We start from the raw sequence: 17,397 nt of genomic DNA, 5'->3' as shown, positions 1-17,397 counted from the left end.
CATCCTCTTCTTGTGTCGTAACTCGTTGTGCTCCAGGTCTTGGCAAATCAGTTAGGCGACCATTATCTGCGTGAGCTGTGATCCAATATCTTACGGTTGGTTTCGAAAAAATCAGTTGAAAAGCTGTTTGCTCTAACGGGCTTCATAAAGAGCTATTAACTTTTCTTGATCTAAGTTACTTAATCTTGGGAAATTTTGGATAATACATTGTCTCTGAAGCTTTGCCTAAAGAACAAGCACGCCATAAATTAGGACTGTTCACGAGCTCGAGCCAGCTCGGGCTCGTGACGAGCGAGCCGAGTTCGAGCCGAGCCGAGCCGCCACTTTTGCGGCTCGATTAATTAACGAGCGAGCTTTTTTATGGTCGAGCCGAGCCGAGCCGATAGGCATCGAGCCGAGCCGACTCGCGAGCCGGCTCGCGAGCTTAGTCACTGATATAGTGCTTTCCTTTTAGTCTTTATTCTCTCCACCAATAGCGTTCCGTTGTATCTTTACATGAAATAAAGCGTGGGAAAAATCTCTCGTCTCTAACCTTGAGCATATTTTAAAGAGCGGGTTTTACTGAACCACTACATTCCTAAACATGGGATGGCATTTATAGTCATTCTCAAGTTTGACGTTAGTAGTAGCAATTTTTTTTTAATCATGTATATGTTAATCGAGCCAGCTCGGCTCGGCTCGATCATTTTCGAGCCGAGCCGAGCTAGAGCCGAGCCAAGACCCAGCTCGGCTCGAGTCGAGCCGAGCCGCCGTTTTTTTGACTCGAGCCGAGCCGAGCTTTTAAAAAGCTCGCTCAGCTCGGCTCGTGAACAGTCCTACCATAAATTTTTCCCTTTATTATACTTAAACTGTGAATTGTATCGTGCACGCATACTTGACCTCTCATTCATATTTATAATTTTCCTAACAAAATATTTTTTTTTTCATTTAATAAAAAACCATATTCTTATCCTAGTTGAATAGAACGTAAACAATTATCACCTACTTAGATTTTTAAAAAGTTACGATTCACTTTGGTTTTTTAATTTCATTCACAAGACCAAATATTTGGGGTACTTATGAATGAACAAGACGTCGCGAGAGAGAATGTTTTAATTAGAGACGACTGTACCTGCCTTATTTCGAAGTTTTAATATGCATCCTTTTAGATATAGAAAATATTCAGAACTTGATCAAATAAATGACGAAGCTTATGAACATTGAAATACTTAATGGACTGTTTATGGAAGCTAGTAGATGAAGCTAATTTGATGAAAAGGCTTTTCAACTTGAAAAACATTTATATGAATAAACAGCACGTTGGGAAAAAATAATAAACCTCTCCGAGTCGAGACGTTTTTCTTAAATAATTAAATAAATTTCAATGATATTAACTATATTTATCGTCAGTACTTTATCTTAATATTAGTTTTTAGAAGATTTATTCTTAAAATCAATTTATACATAGCTATTGTTGACGTTTGAATTCTAGCGTACGCCTCTTTAATAATGTTGGGAAATTTATTGTAAATGGCAATAAATTTAATAGATTTTTACTATATTTATCGTCAGTACTTTTTACCTCTCCGAGTGACGTATGTCACGGAGAGGTTCTGTAACGGCCGTATCTGTCTGTGTGTGTGTGTGTGTGTGTCTGTCTGTCTGTCTGTGTGTCTGTCTGTCTGTCTGTCTGTTCATTGTTACACCCACGTGACCGCGTTCGCAGTTTTCGTATCGGAGCAAACGTGTTCCCAATTTCCGGACCGCATTGACAGTTCACAGAAATTTGGAAAATTGTATTTCTCTCCGTTGGCTACTCTATACTTGAGTTCTCACACCACCATGTTTGGTCTTCGTCCATCCCATATGAACACCAGTTTGGTACTTTTCTGGCTTCCACCACCACCATCTTCTATTCTTTGTCAATCCCACATTGACACCAGTCTGCACTTACACTGGCTTCTAACACCACCATCCACTGGTCTTCCGTCTATTCCACATAGACACCAATCTGTATCATTGGCTTCTACTCCATTATCATCGTTTGGTTTTAGGATATACGCGGCGATCAGCTAGGGTTACGAGAAACGTCTAGCCTCCCTAAGGTGGGATCGCCACCAAAGGTTTTCGCAATTGCGCTTTTTCCTTACTATTATAATGGAAACGAATCGTATATATACCCCGAAATTTGAGGAAAGCGGGCAAGAGGGGTACCCTTCACTTTAAACGTCAATATTAGCAAAGTTTGAGATGATAATAGGTATAACTTTATTTTAAACGATTTAACTATTATTAATGTTAATAATTGAAGATTAAAATAATTAAAAATAATTATAGTTATTTTAATATTTAAGATAATCTCTTTTCTCAATTCAAAATTAATACGGAAAGAGTTAAAAAGCAGTCTATTTTTGTCTGTGTGTGTCTGTCCGTTATCACACTAGTGCGCCGAGTTAGCAGTTCGCTTTGTTTTGATGTGTTAAGAAATCCTACAGAACCTTAATATTCACTTTTTCCATAATATAAAGTGAATATGTGGAAATCTTTTTCGTAATTACGATGCATTTAGTACTTTTGTAGCTTTAAAGCTCTGTTTTATTTTGATATTTCAAGGATGTTTTTTAATATTTTTTGAAATGGCTGTTTATATATTACTTAAGCTATACTACATCTGTATATAGAATAATCCTTGGTTTAGTTATTTCAAGACGAAAGCTATGGCCTGGATTCTGTCGGATAAATTAGGTTTGATCCGCAATAGGCTTATTGAACCAAAGAGTAAATAATTGAGGCCTGAGGTGAAGCAAACTTTGGGCTTTGATTTTCGTGTCTGAAATGAAGAGACATCAACGGTTCAGAGTGAGCCGAAAGTTAAATACACTCTTAAATAATCAGGTTAAGATTTTATAATAGAAGAAAAGATCGTGGTGGCAATTAGAATAGTAAAAGGGCTAATGGTAAACGGGTAGTAGCTACAGACTTTTTATTCTCTTTATGGTGCGCATTGACTATTAGTGCGTCTAGATACAATTTAGCTTTGGTGTTATTTAACGTAAACATTCATGTTGGCAAACTAAGAATATTGTTGAGGTGAGACGAGACGACAGTGTTTACACTGCAAACCAGTTGTGAATGTAGCTATCAGTATATACGGTAAACAGCTGAAGCGTAGACTTCATTTCCTGTTCTTTTCCTCATTGACTGATTTCCATGTGTCCAAGATTTGTCCATATTGGATGTAAAATGTCGTCTGCTTTACTGTATATTCGCTATGCTTGGAATACTGCTTCAATATTTCGTAAATTTTACTTCAAAAAAGAGAAATAATTCCATATCTAGGTAAATAAGTTTGTAGTAGTAGACCTCTTGACTCGGAGAGGTAATATTTTGGTTTTCCCAACTTGTTCTTAATATAAGTTAAGTCGTTTTTGGAAGCTTTATACCTAAAATGAATTTATACATAGCTATTGTCGACGTTTGAATTCTAGCGTACGCCGCTTTAATAATTTTGGGAAATTTAGGGTATAAAAGGCATTGGCTTCACAGTAAATGATAAAAAACCCGCAATAGCTTGACCATTTGGTGGAAGACCTGAAATTGCGTAACTGTCGTAAACAGACCCAATTTAATTTTTTTCAGAGCCAAATTTAGTTAAATTGAAGTCGTATAGATTTATTTATGTTAGTAACATACTTTTATATTATATTTCTTATCGTGTCTCTGAATCAAGTTTCAAATTTTCCAAATACTTACTGTTCAAGGGCTTGGAATATGCTTTGTTACAATAATTGTAACGTATTAACTGAAGTCCATAAATGTTTAAACTAAATGATACGTCATCATGCTGTACGGTTCAAAATTTCTGGGAGGCAACCTTTTTACGAGCTAAGCGTTGCATGTTCGTCAAGCGTCAAATCTAGGTCAACCCAAAACTTCAAGGGAGGGTGAAAATCGATTCTTCTACTAAATATAAGTCTGCATAGTGAAACATTCAGGAAATACCCTCGAATAAATTTAAAATTCAAATTATTTTCAAATTTTAAGGATAATTTTAAATATGTATCTCAGACCGATCGCATAACGCCTTGTCTTTTTGTTCACAAAATTTTGGAGGCAACCTCAATTTGCGCCACAATTTTAACATCAAATCTCAAATTTTCATCAAATCTCGCCAAAAAATTCATTTCACACGGATTGTGCTACAAGAATTTTGTTAATAAAAAGGCAGCGCGTTGCGCGATTGGTCGGAGGAACTTCTTTAAAATTATCCATGAAAATACAAACTAATTGTTATTTTATAATCATGCGGTTTTATTTCATATACACAGATTGGTCTATGTATGCAGCCGGGTGGCGTAGCTTTTAACGCTTTCGCCTCGCAGCAAGAGGATCCAGGGTTCGATCCCGGACTGTGGCACCATATGAGAATCTGGGAACAAATCCTTCTGCGTAGAGTTTGCAAGTTCTCTCCCCGCTTGGTTAAAGGAGTTTTCCTCCGCGGTCTAACCCGGTTTCTCCTTTCCATCAAAACTTACAGAGGTTAACGCTAATAGTTAGTATAGGGCGCTGTAGGTTAGCTGTGGCATTGGGACTAGCCACCACCCGTCTATGCCTTGTAAAGGGACCCACCTGTAAACAAGCCACATGCTTAGTGTGGAAATCCCTTCATAGACAAAGCTTAGATTATTGTTATTATAATTAGTCGAAAAATCAATAAAAAGTCACTTTATTTTCCACTTCACCCTCGCTTTAAAAGCTCACGCAGGAAGTTTTTTTTATTCAAAATACATATTCAATGCCTCACGTGCCTAAATTACCTTGAACTTTAAACGCTTAAGATAGTTGAGGCGTAAAGTCTGGCCGCCTCTAAGCCAATGAACGTACGCGAAAAACTAATATTCCGCCGTCACGCTCTGTAAACTACGGTCCAAACTGTTTTAGTTTAATCAAATACTCGATTTTTAAGCTTTTTGCGCATAGCAAAAGCTTTATACGGAGACCCCTGGAAGCAGGCAGGCAGGCAGGTGTTATAAGAGGGCCAAGGACAAATTGATAATAACTATAATTAAGATTAAAAAAGTAACTTCTTTATATGAGATATAAAACGCAAGTAGCCACGTTTCTACATATACTGGGTGCAGCAGGCAGACGAATCTATAAGACGTTAGACATAACAGAAGCGATCGAGGATCGAACTCTGGACATCATTTTGGCAGCATTTGACAAGTACTATGCTCCTTACAAGACAGACATCTTTCATCAGTATGCTTTTATAACGGCCAGGCAAGCCCCTCACCAGACATTCGACGACTTCTATACGGACCTCAAGACTAAAGCACAAGCCTGTGAGCTCAAGGACTTACAGAAACCTATACTACGCACCATGATAGTAGCAGGAATTAACGACGAAGAATTAAGGAAGCAACTTCTCAACAAGGGTAACACGCTAGACCTCGACATGGCTGTCCTTACATGCAAAGCTTACGAAATCGCCAACTCTCAAGCACAAGTAATGTCCTCATCCCAAGCATCCAAACCAACGCTTTCCGAAACAACATCAGTTGATGCTATCAATCAGCGCAGAACAGCAAACAACCCACACCAAAGAACCCACTCCTTTCAAACTCGATCCACTCGACCTCTGCCATTCTCTCAACGATATCAAAATCAAGGATATCAGCCTCCACCCCGTAAACCTAACCAAGAAGGATATCAACGACAAGGATCATCATGTCGATTCTGTGGTAAGCATCAGGTACAGCCGCTTGATAATGACAATGCTGATGGATATTACAACGATTTCCAAGACGACGACGGCACTTACCTCACATATAGCATCAGTCTACGCCCTCTTTGCCAACCGACTTCGATTCTCTCACATGATCTTTCGTGCCATACTACAACTTCCCGACCAACAGACATCGTCGACGATGAATTATACGACGACTTATACATTTACAACACTCGCCACAAATTCAAGGTGGACACTGGATCCCAGGTTAACATAATCACGAGAAAAATGTACGACGCTCTACCTGAACTACCAACATTAGAAAAACCACTATACACAGTCTCGTCGTATTCTGGCCATTCTATACCAATTGACGGAGTGACTTACCTCCCTAGTACTTCTGGAGTCGCTTGCTTACTCGAATGCCCAATTTACGTTACCTCACAAGACCGTACGCCGATACTTTGAGCACGGGCATCACAACAACTTGGTCTCATTCATTGAACACTAACACCACTAGGAACACAGCCTCCGTCTTCTACCGCCAAGACAGCCCAGATTCACGCCACATTGAAGACGCAAACTCCCACCACTGCTCAGGAACTCGTCAATCAATATCATATGGTCTTTGACACTATTGGGAAGCTTCCGGCGGAATACGACATCAAACTTAAACCAAACGCATGAGTGAAGCTCTTGCACGGATGCTCGAACAAGACATAATAACACAAGTCAATGAACCAAGGGAATGGATACACAACATTGTCGTGGTTCCAAAACCCACGAGAAAACCCACATATCCTGGAGAAATTGCAAAGCAAGAAGTCCGAATCTGTCTCGACCCGCGGAATTTAAACGGAGCTATCAAACGCCAACCATATCCGCTCCCAACAACTCAAGAAATCTTTGCTGATTTGCAAGGTTGCAAGGTATTTACAGTCCTCGATGCGCAAAGCGCCTTCTGGCAGATTCCCTTAACCGAAGCAAGTTCCCGTTTGTGTACATTCGCCACACCACAAGGACGTTATCGTTTTAAACGCCTCCCATACGGTATTGTCACTGCGACGGAAATATTCCAACAGCAAATGCGAGAAATATTCCCGGCACATCAATTCCGAAATGTACACATATCAACTGATGACTTCCTAATAGCTACATCGGATATGAAGTCGCATCTACAAATACTTCAACAAGTCCTGAAGCGGGCTAAGCAACACGGCCTGCGTTTCAGCACACGGAAGATGCAATTAGCCGTCGGACGAATAACGTACCTGGGACACGTTGTAACGCAGGAAGGCGTCCAAGTAGACCCAAAGAAAGTCGAATCGATATGCTCTCTTCCGCCCCCACCTGACAAGAAAACTCTTCAAAGATTTCTGGGGATGGTATATTACGTTTGCCGGTTTATCCCAACGTACGCAGAACATACGGCTCCTCTTAGAGAACTTCTGAAAAGCGATATAATATTCGAATGGACTGAAACACACCAAAAGCATTATGACGCCCTTAAATCTCGTTTAGCGTCGGCACCAGTGTTAAGGTTCTACGACACTAAACAGCCCAACGTAATTTCAACAGACGCCAGTCAATTTGGCGTCGGAGCCGTCTTCATGCAAAACCATCAACCAATAGCTTACACCTCGACAACATTCACCGACACCCAAATGCGATACGCTCAAATTGAGAAAGAGATGCTCGCCATAGTTTACGCTTGTGAACACTTTGATTTCTACATTGCTGGAACCCAAGTAACGGTTCAAACTGATCATAGTCCGTTGCTATCAATTGTCAAGAAACCGCTTCACCTGCTATCACCGAGACTACAACGTCTTCTACTACGTCTGTTTCGGTACAATCCAACTCTAATTTACGTACCAGGGAGTCAATTGTATGTGGCAGATACTTTATCTCGGGCCCCTCAGCAACATCAAGGAATAAACACGGACTCGTTGGATGGACCACACACTGCTCTCTATGCTGTGACAACACTAACTACAGCCAGTCAAGAAAAATATAAATCAGCCACAGACCTAGACCCTACATTAGCTCTGATACGGGAATACATCACTGAAGGATGGCCGAAACATCGGAAACAAATACCCTCGGAAGCAGTACCATTCTGGCCATATCAGACAGAACTGTACACGCAAGATGGCCTAATCTTCAGAGGAACTAACTTGGTTGTACCAAAAGCACTACAGACCGAACTCGTAGAACGGATCCACGCCGCAGCCCATTACGGAATTCACAGTTCTATAGCAAGAGCAAAGGAGAATGTTTTTTGGCCAAACATGATAACAGAATTAACGCAGCATATCCATAGCTGCTCTATCTGTCGTAGCCGAGATCCTGCAAACCAAAAGCCACCGATAACCGCTCACCCAATACCTCAGTACCCGTGGCAAATTGTTGGTACAGACTTATTTCAAATGGACTCCAAACACTTCATTCTTATGGTGGACTACTACTCCAAATACATAGAGGCCAAGGAATTGAGAACCACGAATGCCCATTCTGTCATCGAATTCATGAACGCCCAATTTGCCCGTCACGGGGCACCCCAACGCATTGTCTCGGATAATGGCCCACCCTTCAATTCGTCTCAGTTTAGAGCATTCCTGCAACAATGGCATGTCGACCATGTGACTTCAAGCCCTCATTACCCACAATCCAACGGCATGGCTGAAAGAGCGATACAAACGCTTAAAAATTCCATGTACTGATGGAATATCGATCTACTCCCAAAGCCAATGGCCCCTCACCCGCAGAAATGCTAATGAGACGTCGTATAAGAACACCATTAACGACCATTGCTGAAACCCTGAAACCACATTATCCAACAGATGAGATCGAACGAGTATTAAGACGGAACCAAAGTAACATCAATCGACAAAGGAATATGAGAACTACTCTTCCCCCACTTCACATTGGTCAGAATGTAAGATACTTTGCCGCCCATCGAACATGGCTACCAGCTATCATCACGGCTCAGGCAGAAGAACCGCAATCATACCACATAAGAACATCAAAGGGTCAGAACTTCAGGAGAAACCGAATACACCTTCGACCAGACACTAATAGGAGACAAGAAACACCAGCAACTAAATATCTTCAGCAAAGTGTAAATTATCCTCAAAACCAGTCAGCAATATCGGAACGTCCCACTGCGGTTGTTAAGATAGGGTTGCAGAATAGTCATGACCAACAGCGGCAATTTCCAGTTTCTCATTCGCCAGCACACCACCCAACCAGAACAATTCTACCAGCCTTATCATCAACTAATCAGAGAAGAACCAATCCAGTACTATGGACACCAACCCATCCTGAAGTCTCAGAAAGTGTCCGTGATGAAAGTCATCAAAGTCTACAGCCACCTCGCATATCGACAAGAATTCGCAGACCACCTGAACGTTATAGTTCATCACAAGACTATAATTATGGAAGATACTAATGTATAATTGCAAAATTTTAGTAACCTTGTATTATTTATTGTAAGATTTATTGTTCCTAGATCTATTATTCTGTAGATGATTGAAACATTTAAAATAACGAAAGAAGGATGTTATAAGAGGATCAAAGGACAAATTGATAATAACTAAAATTAAGATTAAAAAAGTAACTTCTTTATATGAGATATAAAAACACCGAACTTAACACCGACGCGGCACTAGTTATCGGATCGTGAGCTGATAAACAGCATGCCTAATAAAATGCTTTTTTAACTTTAATAAGTCTCTTTTGTAAATCACAACAGCAGGCAGGCTGGCAGGCTGTTTCGCGTTCGCGTACATTTTCGTAAATTTAAATTACGCGGGGCAGAGCTCGCCGGAATTAGATTCTCCACCGCACTAGCGACATCTATACTAAATTCGATCATATTTTCGACGAGAAAATGCGGTCTTTCGGAGGTAGCGGGACTCTAACTGACGACGCCGGTGTGGGATGCGGATACTCAACGTCTGCGCCACAGCCGCCACTACGATTTTTGTTTAGCTATCGATATTTTTCCTATGCTTTTCCACGCCTTTGCTTATTGGTAGCGGGAATGGAACTGACGTTGCCGGTGTGAATATCCCTTATTTCGGGTTTTGTTAAAGACAATATCACACTGCAAAAAGCGTTAATATGCCTTGGGGCATATCTTGCTTTACGTACATCACGGATTAGAGTGGGATATAGACCGAGTGGGAAATGTAAAGCCCTGCCCAATGACATGCGCGATAACCACTGGATGTTTTACTTCCTACAGCACCACGTAAAAATCTACACTTTGGCGCGAAATTTAAAGTGCTCAGTTTTATAACATTGGTCTTGCCTAGAGATGTGAAATTACCGTAATTTTTAAAAACGGTAATTTACCGGGTAAATTACCGATAAATTACTGGTAAATTACCCATTGAAATTTTGGGAAAAAAATTACCGTTCAGTCGGTAATTTTTGGTAATTTATATTTTCCTGTGTTTACAATGCATTACTTAAAACAAAGTTTCATTGTGAGCACTATCTGACTGCTTTACACGTATTTGCGGCTTTTGCTACCAAGACGACAGCCGTTGCCTTTCTAATCTGATTTCTAATTAAAGATTTATTAAAAGACTAATTTCTAGGGCAACTTTGTAAGTACTGACTAGCGAATAGTACCTGGTAAGTCATTTTGGAAGTAAACACAGAAATGAGTGATCATTTAAGTGTAAAATGAACATTTAATGCGTAATAAAAATGTTTGGTAATTTACCACGGTAATTTACCGCCGGAATTTACCGGTAAATTACCATTGTAAAATTACGGTAGGATATAAAACGGTAATTTACGCGGTATTTGGAGAATTACTGGTAATTTACGGGCCGTAAATTACCGACTCACATCTCTAGTCTTGCCATGGATAATCTTATTTTAAATCTTAATAAAAAGGTGAATATTTGTGTTTAAAATATAGATTTTAAAATATATTTTCTACCATGTTCTAAACACAACATACACATTGTTTGTTACTAAACAATAAAGGATTTACATGTATTATTATTAATCCCGACGTTAGGAAAAATGGTTAAAATTATTTGTAGACCGAGCGATGATGCCTAAATTGGAAAATACCTGCACTTGCGTTTTTTCAAAATTAAAAATTAAAGTACGCCATTAAAAAGTTCGTGTATAATAAAAAATTTATGGAAATTCTAACATTTTATCACCCCCTCCCCTTTTAAAAAAAGGTTTCGATCCCAATTTAGTTATCATTTTGATGTTTCTATCCTTTTCTAAACAAGAATATTGTGAAAACAAGGACTTGCCATTGCAGTTATGTATTTGAAAATCTGATGATGTTGTCTGATTTCATATGATTTTGCTGATCCCCAGGGCCGTCGAGAGACTTTGCATGCCCCAGGAACGTTTATGGGTAGGGCCCCTAGAAAAATTCACCAACTCATACGAAGGGAAACTATCTGGGTGCACAGCAGTGGGTCCGCAAAATTAAGCATTGCGTGCACTCGCCTAAAGCACTTCGAACACTCTTTTCTCGTAACAACTTAGGCACTTTTAAGCCCCGGTATCTTCCATTTGGTTAAAGGTAGAAAACTGAATTTTCATAAAATAATAGTACTTAATAGGCCTACGTCTATCGGAGAATTAGAAGTTTATACCTAATAGAGTTTACGAAATACCATAAGTAAATTGACTTTCTATTTCACTCACCGGCCGATCATGAAAATTGTAAAGTATTTCTAGGAGAGGTAGGAACCAAAAATTGGGATTTAGGAAAAATTTAAAAATTCTGAAATTTCACTAAATGTTTTTTTCTTTTTGTTCTAACTTTAAAAACTACCTAAACAGAGTGGAAACTAGGACTGTTCACGAGCTCGAGCCAGCTCGGGCTCGTGAAGAGCAAGCCGCCACTTTTACGGCTCGATTAATTAACGAGCGAGCTTTTTTATGGTCGAGCCGAGCGGACAGGCATCGAGTTACTACGATTTACTCCCATTTAACCCAAACCGTTTCTCCCAATTCCATATCTCCCAATCCCATTTGACCCAACACTATGTCTTTTCCCCCAATTTATTTTCTCCCAATTCAGCATAAAACATATGTTAATAAATTCAAGGAGAATTTTTTTGTTTTATTAACAATGATATGTTTTACATATTCAGTTTAGTTTGAATTTCCATTTTATGATTTCTAGATATTCAAATGGAGTTTTTCTCCCCCCATCCAGTTCCCTTTTTAGTTGTTTTATTCTTTCCTCCTGAATCTTGTATTTTCTGTTTGGTGGTCGAACAGGTTACACCCCATTTCACCATTGAAATTTAAAACACCCAATTCCCATTTACCCAAACATCATTCAACCCAATTCCCAGTTCTCCTATTCCAATTAACCCAATATTGCATACCCAAAAAGACTCAAATAGAGTAGAATTTGATGGTTTTATTTATTTATTTTTTCATTTCATAAGGGATACACTTACTTGAAGTGTATAACCGCTCCAAAGAGGAAGAGACGTCCTCCTAACCAAACCGAACCTAACCTAACATAACATAACAGTAATGTTTTGGAAAAGGCATATTATTTGAGAAGTCAATGAAGCTAAACGTCAACATTTTGGAAAAGGCGTAACATTGTTAAATGATTTATAAAATATTACTAACCTAACCAAACCAAACTTAACCTAACATAACATAACAGTAATGTTATGGAAAAGGCATATTATTTGAAAAGTCAACGAAGCTAAATGTCAATATTTTGGAAAAGGCGTAACTTTGTTAAATGATTTACAAAATATTACTAACCTAACTAAACCAAACCTAACATATCACAACAGTAATGTTTTGGAAAAGGCATATTATTTGAGAAGTCAACGAAGCTAAACGTCAATATTTTGGAAAAGGCGTATCATTGTTAAATGATTTATAAACTATTACTAACCTAACCAACCCAAACCTAACCTAACATAACAGTAATGTTTTGGAAAAGACATATTATTTGAGAAGTCAATGAAATTAAACATTAATATTTTGGAAAAGGCGTACCATAGTTAAATGATTAATAAATTACGAACTTTCTCGTGGATCCAGCAGAAAAATATAATACATTTAGAATAACACTTCACATTAATTGGTAGGAAAATTATTTAACGTAACCTAACCTAACCTAACCAAACCTAATCAAACCTAACCAAACCTAACCAAACCTAACCCAACCAAACCTAACCTAACCTAACCTAACCTAACCTAACCTAACCTAACCTAACCTAACCAAACCTAACCAAACCTAACCAAACCTAACCTAACCAAACCTAACCAAACCAAACCTAACCAAACCAAACCTAACCTAACCTAACCAAACCAAACCAAACCTAACCAAACCAAACCTAACCAAACCAAACCTAACCAAACCTAACCAAACCTAACCAAACCAAACCTAACCAAACCTAACCAAAACAAACCTAACCAAACCTAACCTAACCTAACCTATTCGCATTAAAAATAATCAAAGTCGTTTTGAAAGCAACCCTTTGCAGCATAAAATATTAGACGAAACCATTAGATTGGGAGAAATGAGAATTGAATAGTTTGGGATAAAAATTCCGATTGGGAAATATAAGATTGGGAGAACTGGGAATCGGAAAGTTTGGGATAAAAATGTATTTTGGGAAAGACAGAATTGGGAGAAATGGGACCATACCTTAGATAGAGCTAACATAGTGTTAAATGAGCGTTAAACGTTTGATCATTTTAGCATTGCTAAAGGTAATTCGAGGGGATAATCACTTTAACTAAACTTTCTCTTCCAAACGTTTCTGCGCATAAGTCCTTGTTAGAAATTTAAAAGATGCGATAAGTGTGCATCGGCATAAGTCTATGTTGTAAACTCTTCGAGGGGATTATCACTAAAACTATCTGTTCTTCGATTCGCCGGAATATTAGAATTACAACATAAGTAAATTTAAACGGTTATAATTTTGTTACTGTTTAGAGTAGGGCATCTCTGATTTTATGCACGGTAAATCATTTAAGCATTGTAAAAAGTAGCGCTATTCACTCATTAGGGTAAGTTATAGAGGGGTTATCCACTCATTAGGGTAGGGTATAGAGGGGCTATTCACTCGTACGATGTGGCTACTATTACGAGTCCTTGGGCCGTCTTGTTTATAGCTTAATTTGCCCCTATTTAGTCACTTTTTGCTTACTATTTCTAAATTAATTAGTCTTTTATTCAACTGAAATTGAGCGTGTGAGTGAGTATCAGCCCTGGAATAGCGAAAACCCCAAAGCCTACGGTCTTATACTTCTGAGGATAAAAGTCATTCACTTCTGTCTAGAGCTATGCCGCTTTTTCCGAGAACTGAAGCTTGATCTACGCAGTTTGTAGCTCCTCAGCTTGCTAATCTATTAATCTTTATTTATGATACTTATGCCGTTATCAAAGCGAACCCGTTCTGAATCACAGGCATATGAATTTGACGCTTCGTTGTTAAAGAAAGGATAAAATTTATCCTTCCAGCCGGAACGAAGTTGAATTTTTATAACATTAGAACAATTCGTTCTGTATTGCAAAATACATCGAATTGTAGCGTACGCTTTTAACGAATTTGCCGTTTTTAAAATTATTTAGGGAAATCGTTAAAAACAATAGTTTTAATTTGCAAAGGAAAGTGCTCCCGAGAATTTGTTTCGCATTTTTGTGTTATTTCCTGAAACGAACGTTACTGTGTCGAGAAGGAAGCAATTTTTAACAGGTAATTATTTATTTCAAAAGTATTATATTTATAATTTTGTTATAGAGGGTGGCCGGTGACTTCTCCTTGTACTTAGGTATAATTTATAAATAATTACCGGCGATAGTAGATATAATTAATTAGTAGTGGTAATATTGATACAGTCAAATTTGCGACCGAAGCCTCCACAATTTATTTAGGCCCGTGCGTGTCGATTTTTATGTGAGGAAATATCCAGTTTCATAGAGGAAATAATTTCACCCTATATGTCTACTAGATGGCGCTTTTATTACAGTTGCAAAGGGGGTCTTCCATTACTTGTCGTTGATATTTTAGGAGTCAATTATAAAAAATTTATGAAAGAGAAAGGTTTCACCCATAAATTAACGTTACTAATTGTTTTAGGGATATTTATTTTTTATTGAATCTTTTGGTTAGATTGTGTGGACAACAAAATTAATTGTGGGATTTTAACATTGTTGTTTTTTTAGTAAAACAAAACTTCAAGAAGTTGCTAATTCACAGTTTTATTATAACATAAGAGGGATTTTTTTACTCCTTCGTAACCTTTCATTTGTTCATCTTTTACTTCTTTATCATGATTGTTTAATAAAGGTTTTCGGAATTTTTCTAAAACATTTTCTTACTATCCGCGACCTCGGTTTCACCGCTCTACGTCTATGCCTTGCCCTAATATTGTAGGAGTCGACGGAGTCTCGAGGCTGAACTTATTTTTATTTTACGATACTAAAAGCGCCACCAAGCTAGAAAACACGACTAACTAAATTAGTCAAAAATATATTCTCGCTTCGCTATAGGCACAGGCCTAGATATCTCGGAGGCTCCGGACTCATCTTTAATTTCCAAGTGAATTTTTTTAGCATTTCAAAGAACTTTGAAGTTCAATATCTACTGCACAGGGTGTTTCTGATAAGTCTGCCATAGATTAAGGGGGATGTTCCTTGAGCGATTTTGAGTCGAAAATGTTCTATGGCAATTTCACCGTCCAGACCACTATTTTTGAGTTCTGACTTGAGTGTTTTAGGGATGACCTCTTAATTAAATTAGAAATGATTGTCTAAATCAATTTATTAATTAAATTTAAGGGGTCACCCGTAAAATACTCCGATCTTAACTCGAAAACAGTGACCCGGACGGCAAAATATCACAGAACATTTTCGACTCAAAATGGCCCAAAGACATTTTGCCTTTTGGGCCACCGTTTAGAGTTATAATTTGAGTATTTTACGGATGCTCCCGTAAATTTAATTAAAAAACTGAAAGACAATGATTTCTGATTTAATTAAGGGGTCATCACTAAAACACTCAAATCATAACTGGAAAACAGTGGCCCGGACGGCAAATTGTCATAGAACATTTTCGACTCAAAATCGCCCAAAGAACATCCCCCTTAATTTATGGCAGACTTATCACAAACATCCTGTATATATGTCTTTCATATATGGGGCCAAAATGTTTTAATGTCTCCTAGTGAGAATAATTAAATGTAGTCCAATTATGACGTAATATTACGTGGCATACACGTTTTTCTGGAATATATTATGCCTGGGATAGATTTAATTTTAGAAGTAGGACTGGAGAACAGAGTAATCAGGGCGCGCGTTAAAGTCCCGGACCCCCTTCACCGGGATGTGGGGGGGGGGGTATGAAAGAAGAGGTGGGACATAGCGACAGAGGTAAAAAGGAATGACGTATTTTTCGCCGTCCCCGTCGGCAACGTCATCAAAACGTAGTTTAAGTGAGCCAATAAGATAATTTAAACTATTCGTTACGTCTTGGAGGGACGGGCTATTTACTGGGCTATGAATCGGACTGAAGTTTACTTCTCCATTCCTACTTTTCAAGTTAAATCTATCCCTGATGCCAATTCTTATTTCGATTTTTTACGCGATATTTAAAAATTTATTTCAAATCTCACGTGATAGAGTTTGGGAAACACTAGAGTCAATTTAATTCTGTTCTGTCACATATCGCAATACAAATTTTAAATGTAGTTCGTAAAACAATTGGTTAACAATACATTTATTTATTTATTTATTTATTTATTTGATACAACATCCGCAAAGACAACTTGGTGTCTTAGGAGCAGACGGCGGTAATAGCGAGGGGGCCGTGACAAGAAAGTATATAATGACTAGGAGGACTAAAATATCAATGAGAATACTTGAGTAAAAAAATAATTGAAAAAAAAAAATCACTAAATACGGGGATGCATCAGGGTTTAAATTAGGTCGTTAAAATGTTCAGAGAGTTTAAAATGTTCAGAGAGTTTAATTCGAAACAGAGATTTGTTGGTAATGGCAATAATGCTAGGGGGCAAGGAGTTCCAATCGTTAATTACAGTATTAGAAACATGGGTCTGTCGAAAGGTGGTTAGGGCTCGTGGTTTGACCAATTTTTGAGAGTGACCACGGGTATTCGCGCTCGTATTTCTGGTGAAAAAGAGGGAGAAGTCAATGTCAAGGTGACCATTGATAAGGTTATGGACAAGGCATAAGTTGTTAATTTTATGTCGGATGTGGACCGGGTCAATATTGAGTAAAGAGAGGCGGTGAGATGCTGGAGAAGAACTGTGTTTGTTGGGAAGCTTAGTGTAAGCGTTTTGTGCCCTTTGTAAGGCATTAAGATCCAATTTAAGATGGGGAGACCATATTGGGGAGCAAAAATCGAATATGGGGAGGACCAGAGAATTGTATAATGTTTTGATAAGGGGTAAGGACCGGAAATTAAGGTTGCGGCGGATCATACCCGTGATGCTACGCACGCGCTTGGCGACTTTTGAACACTGGGTCGACATTTTGAGAAGGGGGTCTATTAGGATGCCTAGATCACGTTCGCAAAGAGACTTAGTTAAGGGAGCCGAATTAATGGAGTAATCGAAAGAGGGGTTCCTGCGGCCAAGGTGGAGTGTCTTACACTTGCCAATATTAAAACTGAGCCCATGATTTCTTACATTAA

At 38.5% G+C, this 17,397-nt stretch overlaps 2 protein-coding genes across 2 annotated transcripts in view; both read left to right on the top strand.

Annotated features, from left to right (window-relative positions):
• LOC149651866 (unconventional myosin-Vb-like) overlaps nt 1-17,397 on the top strand; it is a 419,287-nt gene that overhangs the window by 281,897 nt on the left and 119,993 nt on the right. The gene's annotated exons all lie outside the window — the stretch shown is intronic.
• LOC149651867 (N-acetylglucosamine transporter UNC93A-like) overlaps nt 14,139-17,397 on the top strand; it is a 28,588-nt gene continuing 25,329 nt past the window's right edge. The window contains exon 1 of the mRNA XM_089848973.1: nt 14,139-14,439. The gene's annotated coding sequence lies outside the window, so the exon portion shown is untranslated. The remainder of the gene's footprint in view (nt 14,440-17,397) is intronic.

The sequence above is a fragment of the Phalangium opilio genome, unplaced genomic scaffold (genome assembly GCF_054372755.1).
Source record: "Phalangium opilio isolate 3A_F unplaced genomic scaffold, DU_Popi_V2 ptg000082l_1, whole genome shotgun sequence".
NCBI classification, from domain to species: Eukaryota; Metazoa; Arthropoda; class Arachnida; order Opiliones; family Phalangiidae; genus Phalangium; species Phalangium opilio.
This window is presented reverse-complemented; position numbering and strand designations above follow the sequence as displayed.